The 10,895-nt window shown below is 39.7% G+C and overlaps 1 long non-coding RNA gene across 1 annotated transcript; it reads left to right on the top strand.

Annotated features, from left to right (window-relative positions):
• Positions 1-4,515: 4,515 nt before the first annotated feature.
• On the top strand, positions 4,516-8,535 carry LOC306987210. Its single transcript, XR_013795115.1, has 4 exons — positions 4,516-4,669; positions 6,132-6,344; positions 6,488-6,570; positions 7,972-8,535. It is a non-coding gene; the product is annotated as an uncharacterized lncRNA (long non-coding RNA).
• The last annotated feature ends 2,360 nt before the right edge of the window (positions 8,536-10,895 follow it).

Raw genomic sequence — 10,895 nt, 5'->3', positions numbered from 1 at the left:
AAAACTGGATAAATGAGCTCCTTCCTGGAAAAGCCACACTAATGTGAAAATAGCAGAAGTATTTTCTGAATGTTCTAAGTTACTCCCCAACAGTGGTCGCAAGTTAATTTCAGTGGATCAATTGAATACATTTTTACCTCTATAATAATATATAAGAAAATATAATATTATGTATTTCTCAGTTAGGCTTCTCATTAGGGGGGAAAGCCTGTTCTTCTTTTAGCATTGTTGACAAATGTTTGCTTTATTACCTCTCTTGAGCATGTCTACTAACGTCATTCCTAGACGCGAAACACATCATATTTTCCAAATGCATATGTTCTTGGATTAATGACATCCTCTGAAGCTGCAACTGCTGGGTGTGTTTGGAGTTCAGTTGAAAAAAAATTCACAGCACTGATGTGTCCCATAAGTCGGCTGTTGTGATTTCGTCTCCTTTATTGTTGTCTTGGGCTACTGATGTCACTTCCCCTGCCGTAATAAAGGAGAGCAGCCGTTGGCCCCAGCAGGATCCAGCTGTTCTAGCACATGGTTGAGCTGTGCGGTAATACTCAGAAGACACAGGAAAAAACAGAAAGAGATCACTGGAGTTCAGCACATCTTCGTCACTTGCGTGTCAATAGTTATGGGGACTGTACATTTTTGTAATCACTGTAAATTAGGCTATGAATTCAAATATCAGCTCTGCTGGGGCTCAGGTTGGATGTTCGAGAGAAATTAGAAAAGTTAGCAGATCCTCTGACATATACCATGTCAAAATGTGTGATTTCCTTTGATGTCTTAAAGGGATAGTTCACCCCCCCAAAAAAAAATATTTCATTAATTACTCACCCTTATGTTGTTCCAATCACGTAAGTCTTTCATTCATCTTTGGAACACAAATGAAGATCTTTTTGATGAAATCTAAGAGCTTTATGTCCCTCCATAGACAGCTACGCAACTGACACTTGGATTTTTCAAAACGTTCATTAAGATCGTAAAACGTATCCATATTGATTTTATATGATTTGAGCGGATTAGTCCAACAATTTCTGAAGAGATGCGATCACTTTATATTTAAGCTTTTATTCACATATAAACATTAATTAACACACACATCAGTTATGATAAATGGAAGCTCAAGCATGCTCTATTGATGTGTGAGAACCAATGAGGTTCATTCTCGTGTTACGCAGCACGTTCGAGCTTCCGCAAGAACCAATGAGGATTGTTTTCGTGCATCAAGCAGGTTTGGTTGAGCTTCTGTTTATGTTCGCTGATCAATGTTCATATGTGAATAAAAGTCTAAAGAAAATTTGGACTGAACAAAAAATTCATATAGATTAGTTTTACAATCTCTTTATGAACTTTTTGAAGCATCAGAGTTTCAGTTGCTTAGCTGTCAATAGAGGGACAGAAAGTTTACAGATTTCATCAAAAAGATCTTCATGTGTATTCCGAAGATGAACGGGTTTGGAACGACAAGGTGAGTATTTATTGACAGAATTTTAATTTCTGTCAGGACCACTATCGTCAAAAATGAATGACAATTAGCATACAGTGTGGATTGGCGGTATGGTTCTGTTCTGGGCGAGAACTCCCTGCGCATCCATGCAGCCCAGCATGGATAAGAGCAGGAGAGCAGCAATAACCCCCCTTAGGGTAAACAGAACAGAACCAAAATGAATGTATGCAAATATATTTAATTCAAAATTTTAAAGTACAACATAATTCGAGAATTTATTCTGATTTAAATGGGAATCAGAATGCCAAATCCTGACTGGACGAGAGGAAGAGCTGGGGATGGAGGAGGGTAATGCTCCTGAGAAACGTGATAGCTGCTGATAATACTGAAGGAGCTTATATACGATGATAGGCGTTGTATTCCTATAGGTAGACGTGGATCAGCTGATGCGAGCTTGACTAACGTGACCTGCCAGAACTGATGCTACGCTTGGTTTTTGTTTGAACTAACCCTTTAAAGGAAGAGTTCACTTATGGCGCTTTTCCACTGCATGGTACGGTACGGTTCGGTACGGCACGGCACGCTTTGGCGCTTTTCCACTGCATGGTACAGTACGGCTCGGTTCGGTACGGCTCACTTATGGCGCATTTCCACTGCATGGTACGGTACGGTACGGCTCGCTTCGGCTCGCTTTAAATGGTACCACCTCTGTTGAGGTTCCAAGCGTACCGTATCGATACTAAATGTGACGTGAAAACACTGCAGATCACTGATTGGTCAGACAGAATCGTCACTTCAGCGTCATTGTATTTGCGACACGAGACACTAAACCCGCTAGATTTAAATAGCCAGACAACAGCCAACACGGTAGCACCTGTTTTTAGAGTATTTACTTGACAAAAAAAAGTAAAAAACAAACAAGAAATGTCTGAATCGTGGTCAGTGGACGAGGTGCAGACGTTCCTCTCGTTGGTTGCCGAGGAGCGGAAGTAGCACAGCTCTTAGCCGCACACGGCTACCACCGGACCTACAATAACGATCAGTCCCACCCACTTTGAAGCGGTACTAACTGCAGTGGAAAAGCAACCGAGCTAAAGCGAACCGAACCGTGCCGTACCGAGTCAAGTCGTACCACGCAGTGGAAAAGCAAAGCGAGCCGAACCGTTCCGCGCTGAATCGAACTGTACCGAGCCGAACCGAGCCGTACCATGCAGTGGAAAAGCGCCATTAGAAAACTGGATAACCAATAGCATCAGTGATATCAAACTAGGTGCTAGTTCGCTATATTTGAACATACACAAACGTAAATTATATTTAAGAGATACGGCGCTGCTGATTTAATGATAATAGATGGACTAATCAACAGCACAAACCAATGATTTAATGATTAACTTCAGTAGTTATTGTGTGTGTCTGGAAATCCAGATGCAGAGCTGGCCCACCCTCTTAAGTGTAGAGAGAAGATGAATCCATCCAGCTTTTGGTAGTCAGCAGATCCACACAGATGTTCTTCTTGGCACCTCAGCATGTCCGCGTGAGCCTCAAAACCCTGGTGAGAACTTCCTCTGTGGGCCACAGCAGTGAGAGAGGACAGGGTGGATAAAAAAGGGGGGAAAGTTGCTTTAGTTGATTTACGTGTAAGAAATTGTGAATTGCACTGTCTTGTTCGTGCAAAATCTAGGGAATTTGGGGTGACAAGGTCGTTGCTATGTGGTTGCTAAGACTGTAGTTTTATAAGGTTGCTAGGCAGTTGATACCCAGAAAGCAAGCAACATAGTGTATACCCAGATCTGGGCCACATCTGGTACCACGTGGATTCCACGCATACCAGATGTGGGCCGGATCTGGGCCTACACTATGTTGCTGTCTGGGTAGGTGCTTTTGGCAGTCAAGGTCTAAAAGTCTGCATGGTTTTATGCACACAAGTCTAATTTTATTTTCAAATGCAAACTTTAAAGGGTTAGTTCACACAAAAAAGAAAATTATTCCATAATTCACCCTCAAGCCATGCTAGGTGTATACAGTTTAACTTTCTTCTGTCAGCCAAACACAATCTAGCTCTTCTAAGCTTTATAATGGCAGCGAATGGTACCCTAGATTTTGAAGCCCCAAAAAAGTACATCCATCTAACATAAAAGTAATCCATACGGTTCCAGGGGGTTCTGAAGAGAAGCGATGTGTTTTTGTAAGAAAAATATCCTTATTTATAACTTTATAAACTATAATCACTGGCTTCCCCAGTAATACGCTAGTCTTGACCTCTGACCCGACGCATGACGTATTGACGAACGTGGTTGCGCAGAGGATAGAGCAAAGGCTTTTAAATGTAAGGCATATCAAAATAAAAAAAGACATGAAATAAAATACATGAAAAAACATTTAAAATTGACTCCCGTTCAATTAATGAACTTTTTGCACTTAAAAAAAAATTCAAACAAGGCTTTGTCAGGTCAACATTCAAAGTTTGCTTTTGTAGTTAAAAATTAATTATAATCGTGAAATTTCAATTCAACTTATTTTACATTCAAATGTGAATCCATTAATAAATCGGATTTGTAAATCCTGGATTTGTACCATGTGATCCAAATGAAAACAAAAAATTGGGAGAAAAAAAGTTTCAACCCTCAATGTAACTGTCAGTGATGTAAGCAGATCAAATGAGAACATATTCATATGAATTTACCCTGCAATTTTATCAAAACATAAAATAGTTGCATGAGGGGGTGTTGGATAGTGTGTGGTCATTTACACATTTCACAAATTAAGCAGATTTGAGTTTGAAATACCAAAAATCTTGGTTATTGCTGATTGTCTGAACAAAGTCCAATATCTCTATACTCTTCTCCCTCTTTCAGTCTATGGGATCATTTGCCCATATTGTTGTATAACAGGCAAAAATCTGATTGTTTACAGTAGAAAAGAAACAGCACATAATACTAATACTTAGTGGTTTTAAAATATGTATAAAATAAGCTCTTAGCCAGCACCACTAAAGGCTTCATAAATTGTTATTGACGGTGAGAGAAACATGGATGTTCAAACCTGTGCTTCTATTCCCCTTAGAACTCAGTTTGTCGGTCAAAGCCAAGTTGTCCGTTTTCCCCCGGGCCGTGTGACGGGCCAGGCGCCGGGAGGTCCGGACCTGCCTGACAGAACCTGCCTCTCCCATTGCATCAGACCGCGTGACTGCCAGACTAGGAACAGACTCATTCACTCCATACAATGGTTCGTAATGCCTGACACATAAACCTTTGAGTCATTGTTTGCAGTAAAGTAGCTCTGAATGAGAAGAATACATAGCCAACAATTCCTCTAAGAGGGCTACATCTATGTCAAGGCGACCTGTGTTTTTCTAGAACTTATCGTCACCCTGGCAACTGATGTCCTCTTAATATCTCACTATTTAAAATGGAACATTCTACTTATAGGCAGGAATGTCAACTTTGACTGCAAGAACCTTCACTGGCAGAGCCGCAATAATGGCATGCTGAGCACAAAGTGGAAATTAGGACAGTTCGCTTGATGTGGGTGAGGTTTTAAAAAACATCCTTGTGAAAACTTGGATTAAAAAAAAAAAGAAAAGAAAAAAAGAGAAGTGTTTTTAAATTGTGGACCAACGACAAAGCTGCAAAAAGCCAAGAATAACCAAGCTGTTCCTCACTGGGCCAGACGCGCTGGCAGGCGACAGAAAAGAGGGGCTCTGAGAATCCCCCTGACCACACCCTAACCACCAGTGAGAAAGAATGTGGGTAAAAAGAAACAGACACACAGAAAGAAGACAGAAAGTTGATTGGAAGTAGCATGGAGATTCTTGTTGTTTTCCATCAGTCTCGGGCCTTAACCACACCACACACGCAGAGGGGCCACAGTAAAGGACAGGGCCCCATCCAAAACACAGCATTGATCTCCTTCAAAGAGCTCATGTTCACTGCTGGAGTTAACTGCTCTCTACTTACCACACAGCCCTTTCAGTGTAGACGGCAGTTCAGTCTAAAGTTGTGGTCACATTTAACCCTGTTCTGCGAATCTTCACAATTTCAGTCATTTCAATCCACCTAATTTTGCAAAGCAGAAGTAAGCTATTTTCTCTGAACATGTGAGACATCCTATTAACTAGCTGCTATGTAGATAACTAGAAGAATAACAGTGCAGTACATTTTTTAACTATTTGCACTACAAACCGTTTATAATTATAATATTGTTGTGATAACAAATACCAGTTTATATTATCAAGCCTCGAACATTCAAGTTACAAATGGCCTCATCCGCTCTTACGTTAAAAATAAGGTGGATCGGGAGTATTGCGTGAGGCCAAATGCAGATTTCGCAATGAGTTAAGTCGTTCACTTGGATTTGCCTGAACAACAGAAAGCTGTTTGGCTTGGAAGTGACTTCTGTGTGAGATGTGCTTCATCGCTACACTATTGACAATACACAATTAACCTTTTTTTGCCCTCAACATTTCTTTAATGTGATCTCACCTTTAGGCTTAAAACACTCTTTGCAATTACATGAATGCAACCATTTCTTTACATCATGCAAGCTCTGTTGTCAATGCATTCTGAAATGTGACAAATATGCAAGTAATACGAATCACATTTTCAGCATTGTCACTAGAGGCACTATAGCGAGCATTAGCATAAACTTGGCTTCTTCTTCTTCTATTATTCGTTTTTTTCTCTGGCAGGTTAACTGTTGTCATGGTGGAGCAAGAGTTTGAATCATATATATGTATAGATGCCACATTCGACCGCACCGGACACGTCAGCTCACCCGCCATCTTGGTACAGTCAGCGTGTCGTCACTCACAGTAAGAATTAATGTTGCCACAACATTGCAGCTTCTGGTTGTGAAACTAACAGGATTTAAATTCCCAAAGAAATGGGATAACCTTTCACAGGTGAGAATGTGTTGGTTTGTGTTTTATACAGACTTACTATTACAGGTTTATACTATGGTACTTTTTAATGTTTTTACTTCTTACTATGGTAGCTGTTTAATGTTGTGTCAGCTGATGCCTTTGTCTTGTTGTATTGTGTTTAGCAAAATCATTTGCTGAAGTTTATTGCACCTATACTTCACCCTCCCTGCATGACCAGACCTGCTGGAACGAACTCAGGGTGTAGGTAAGGTTAGTTAAATTATGACAACTCTAAAAATAGTTTTAGCATGTTATTGTTAATCTATTTGGTTTTGACGGACTAGATCTGCTAGCATGTATATGATGCTGCTGCATCAATAGACACACATAAATCCTGTCGTAGATTTTGGCAGGTGGAGCTGGGGGAGGTGGAGGTTTTCAGAGGAACTCTGATAGCACGCTGCAGGACTAGCTTACAGCAAACACTGAACTGGACCATTTAAATAAAAAGCAAGCAATCTCATTGGCTGCTGGACCAGCAGAGGCCAATGAGCTTGTGCTATGCGGTAATTGCATGTAAAGGTTCTATCAGCCTGCGCCCTCTAGAGTTTCATGACTGAACTAGATATATCACCTAAGAGGAGATGACTATTACAGACAGGCTCTGTTTTTTTTAAAAGAGGAAGGGAGAGAAATAATAGATGAATGACAGAGTGGGCTGATGTTGGGTCCCGAAACTTGGAACAGTATTGTTCTCATGAAGTTTGGGTTTAGTGTAAATAACCTTCAGCTTGCCAGAAGCAATATCAGCTCAGGTAACACTGGAGATGAGGAAGGTCAGATTTACAAAGATTTAAAGTCAAGATGAAACGGCTTTCGCAACCCATTTTACTGTAATCTGACATATTTATGAGTTGAAACGGGATATTCAGCAATAACAAAACCATCTTTTTATCCATCGAGAATTGGTTAGAGGGGTTTCAACCACATGGAAATGATGGTGGTGGAAATTATGTTTAAAACTTTTTTCTCGATTTGCAATATGCAGCATTTTATTTGTCCTACACGTAGTTAAATGGCATTTTCGCTCCCTTTGCATACATTTTTTTTGAAAAAAAAAGCTTGAAAAGCTTTAACATAATGCACAATAAAAGTAAATATGTTTTTGGGGAGAAATTGTTGGTCACCACAGAGGACAACTGCATGAGGAACAGTTTTTGTAAAAACAAAATAAACATTGAAATCGTTAAAAAATATATAATATTATAATTATTATTTTATTATAAATGTAATTATTGTAATATCTATAATCCATCCATTCTCCATACTATTGTTATACTTTTAGTTGTATCTTAGTTTTAAAATTTATGTTATAAATGCAATTGTGTGTGTGTGTGTGTGTGTGTGTGTGTGTGTGTGTGTGTGTGTGTGTGTGTGTGTGTGTGTTTGTGTGTGTGTATGTGTGTGTGCACAACAATTAAATCAAGCTTAAGGTATTAAAAGTAGCAAAAGGTTTTCAAAGCTGTTTTAAAGTGTTTACATATAATAAAAGGAAACAAATCTTTTTTTGATAAAAACCAACCTCTTATGTCTCTATGCATGTGCAGCCTCTATCTTTCTCTTTTATTCTCTCTTTTGCTCTGTGTTTCTCACTCCCTCTGCGTAGTTTTGGCAGTCACAAACAGGCCATCCTTGTGTGGACAAAGCAACTGCCGCACGGCCTGCGGGCTGATCCCATGACCCCTGACGACATGGGAAAGTGTTCCACTCAGCTGTCGGCCACCCCTCGTCCCAGCCGTGAGGCTCTCCTGAGAAACACACACTTCACATCAACAACGCGGCAGCCTCACTGTAACACATTATCTCTGCGACCTTCTGCATGAGAACGAGCGCAATAAAGCTGCGCAGAAATGTCAGAGAGCCATTGAGAGAACTCATTAGTGATAACTGTGTATGGACCCACTGTACCACATGAAGGACTGGCCATACTGCATTCATATGGCCTGTAGCTGTATACGTCCTGAGCCATATTGGCTATTCTGGTCTCGTTTTTTTCCCCGCGTGGTTCTCACAGCGGCTGGGGTCGGAGGAATTTGTGGTATCTGGGACCTCCGCAAGCGATGGGCGGTTTGAGACGTGATTGAGCGCAGGCCTGGTGGTTCCCATGTCACAGGACTGACAGCAGTGTGTGGAGTTTGTTACCGGCTGTGTGCCCTCTGCACTGTCTGAGCCCCGCTGTGGCACTGCACACACACAGACGGGCAGAAAGACTGCACTCTCAGCTGCTAACAGAGACATACACACTTCTCACCTCACCTCACCTCACCACACACACACACACACACACACACACACACACACACACACACACACACACACACACACACACACACACACACACACACACACACACACACACACACACACACACACACACACACACACACACACACACACACACACACACACACACTACCAACACACACACACAGTAACAAAAACCATTACCAATGTGAATCACTAGAACTGGCAAATAAAGGCCCTGAAATCGAAATCGAAGAACGAACGGCTGTGACGTCATTTCGAACAAAATCAGGCGAAAACAAGTTCGTTTAGAGTTTGTTTTGGCCGTTCGAAACAGCTTGACAAAGCTAACTTTCTGGAAAAGTTTGCTACGGCTGGTAAACACCATTGTACTACCATTGGTCTGTGGCGATTACGTAATAGGTGGGTGCGCGGAGGCTCCGCCTTCTTTCACAAATTTTTTTCCAGTTAATTTCTCCTGTTCAGTCTGTCGCGTTCGGACATCCGCAAGTAAAAACATGAAGAAAGCTGCTTTATAGTAGAAAATTAAGTTGTTCTTCCGATGAAATTAGACACTGACACTGTTTTTCATGGTTAATACAGTAAAGCTGCTTGATTATAAATAAACGTGACGTGACTTTACTAGAACGCCAAATTGCAGAGCTTGTGCAAACATATCCGTTGCTATATGTTGCTATGGCTTTATTACAAAAATGCTTGTTGTTTTCTCAATTTTGTTGTGTGTTTATTTTGTTATTGAGAGAAAGTGCACATCACATATTTACATATTCATCTAAACTTCGTTTTACCTCCAAGCGAAGAACGAAAATGAACTAGTATATCAACATACACAAGCCTACAAATCAACATACATACACATTTTGTTTGCTTTTTTTATTTGTAATTATTTATTTAATTTACATTTACAGGCTAGATCAAATGTGTATGTTAATAGTGTCAGAAAGCATTATCTGAAGTCAGGATACATTTGATTCAAGTATGCCCTGATTAATTATATAATTGTTTTATTAATTATTTTATTATTTTTAATATAACATTATTACATTTAATAATTATTATATTAATATTATATATTCATTTATTATTACATATACTGATTTATTTTAGGGGAGAGTGGAACTATAGTAAAAACTACTTTTATAGAACTTTGAACATTTCCACCTATTGCGGCAAGATGTGATTTTTTTTTTTTTACATTTTAACTACGTTTGAAAGAAATTACAAAGCACTAAACAAAATAGTAAAATATGTTACATACAAAAAATATTTATAAAGTGTTTTTATATTTTATTTACTATTCTCTCTCTCTCTCTCTCTCTCTCTCTCTCTCTCTCTCTCTCTCTCTATATATATATATATATATATATATACATATATATATATGGCCAACAGCAATTAATAGACTTATAAAATTACAACACATGAAAAAGAAAATACATATGACAGCTTTACCTAATACAAGTGTCACAATCTGCATCCTTCTGACTATTTACACATCTATTACGAAAATATTTTTTAGGATTTAAACATTTAGACACAATTACAATGTACATAACACACTATTGAAATAAGATTTGGTTAATGTGCATGAATGACCAAATACAATTCATAGTATACAATTTGACTAATCCCTTTAATACATTAACATTTAAGTCTGTATTAAAGGAATTAGTCAAACTGAGTGAGCATGGCAAGTGTTCAGAGCAGGAATTAGCTGACCCTCCCCCCTCGTCCTCTGACCTCTTCATCTCCCTCCTTCCTCCTCACGCTACTTGTTTTCTCTCCTTCATTGATTAGATGAGACACACAGATGCACAGGCAGTGAGAGACACACAGAGACCTGACATTGTGTCCTAATTGGTAAAGGGCAGAGCTGTACCTTTCATCAGACATGTGGCATGGGGAGTGCCGGAGCTGGGAGGGCCCACCACTCTCTCGTGTGCACAGCTGACTCCAGTTAATATTTCATAGCAAACAAATGGGGGCACATTCAAGCCTGATGGGGGGGAAATGGGGTGCATGGTTTAAAGGGGTGTAATTACCCCAATTACACTGCTGTCAGCACTGGGTCAAACACACAGGCCTGGTCAGAGATAAGGGCGCTCGCCTCCACCCCTTTCTTTACACTCTAATCCTGATCAGCCTTAACACTGGCTGATAGAAAACACTGAATTTATTGGAAGAATTGCTTAAGGATGTGATCTTCATTCACGTGTATTTCATTGTGTTCTATTTAAAAAATAGTTCCTTCATTTCAGATTTAAA

The sequence above is a fragment of the Phoxinus phoxinus genome (genome assembly GCF_949152265.1).
Source record: "Phoxinus phoxinus genome assembly, chromosome: 19".
Lineage (NCBI taxonomy): Eukaryota > Metazoa > Chordata > Actinopteri > Cypriniformes > Leuciscidae > Phoxinus > Phoxinus phoxinus.
This window is presented reverse-complemented; position numbering and strand designations above follow the sequence as displayed.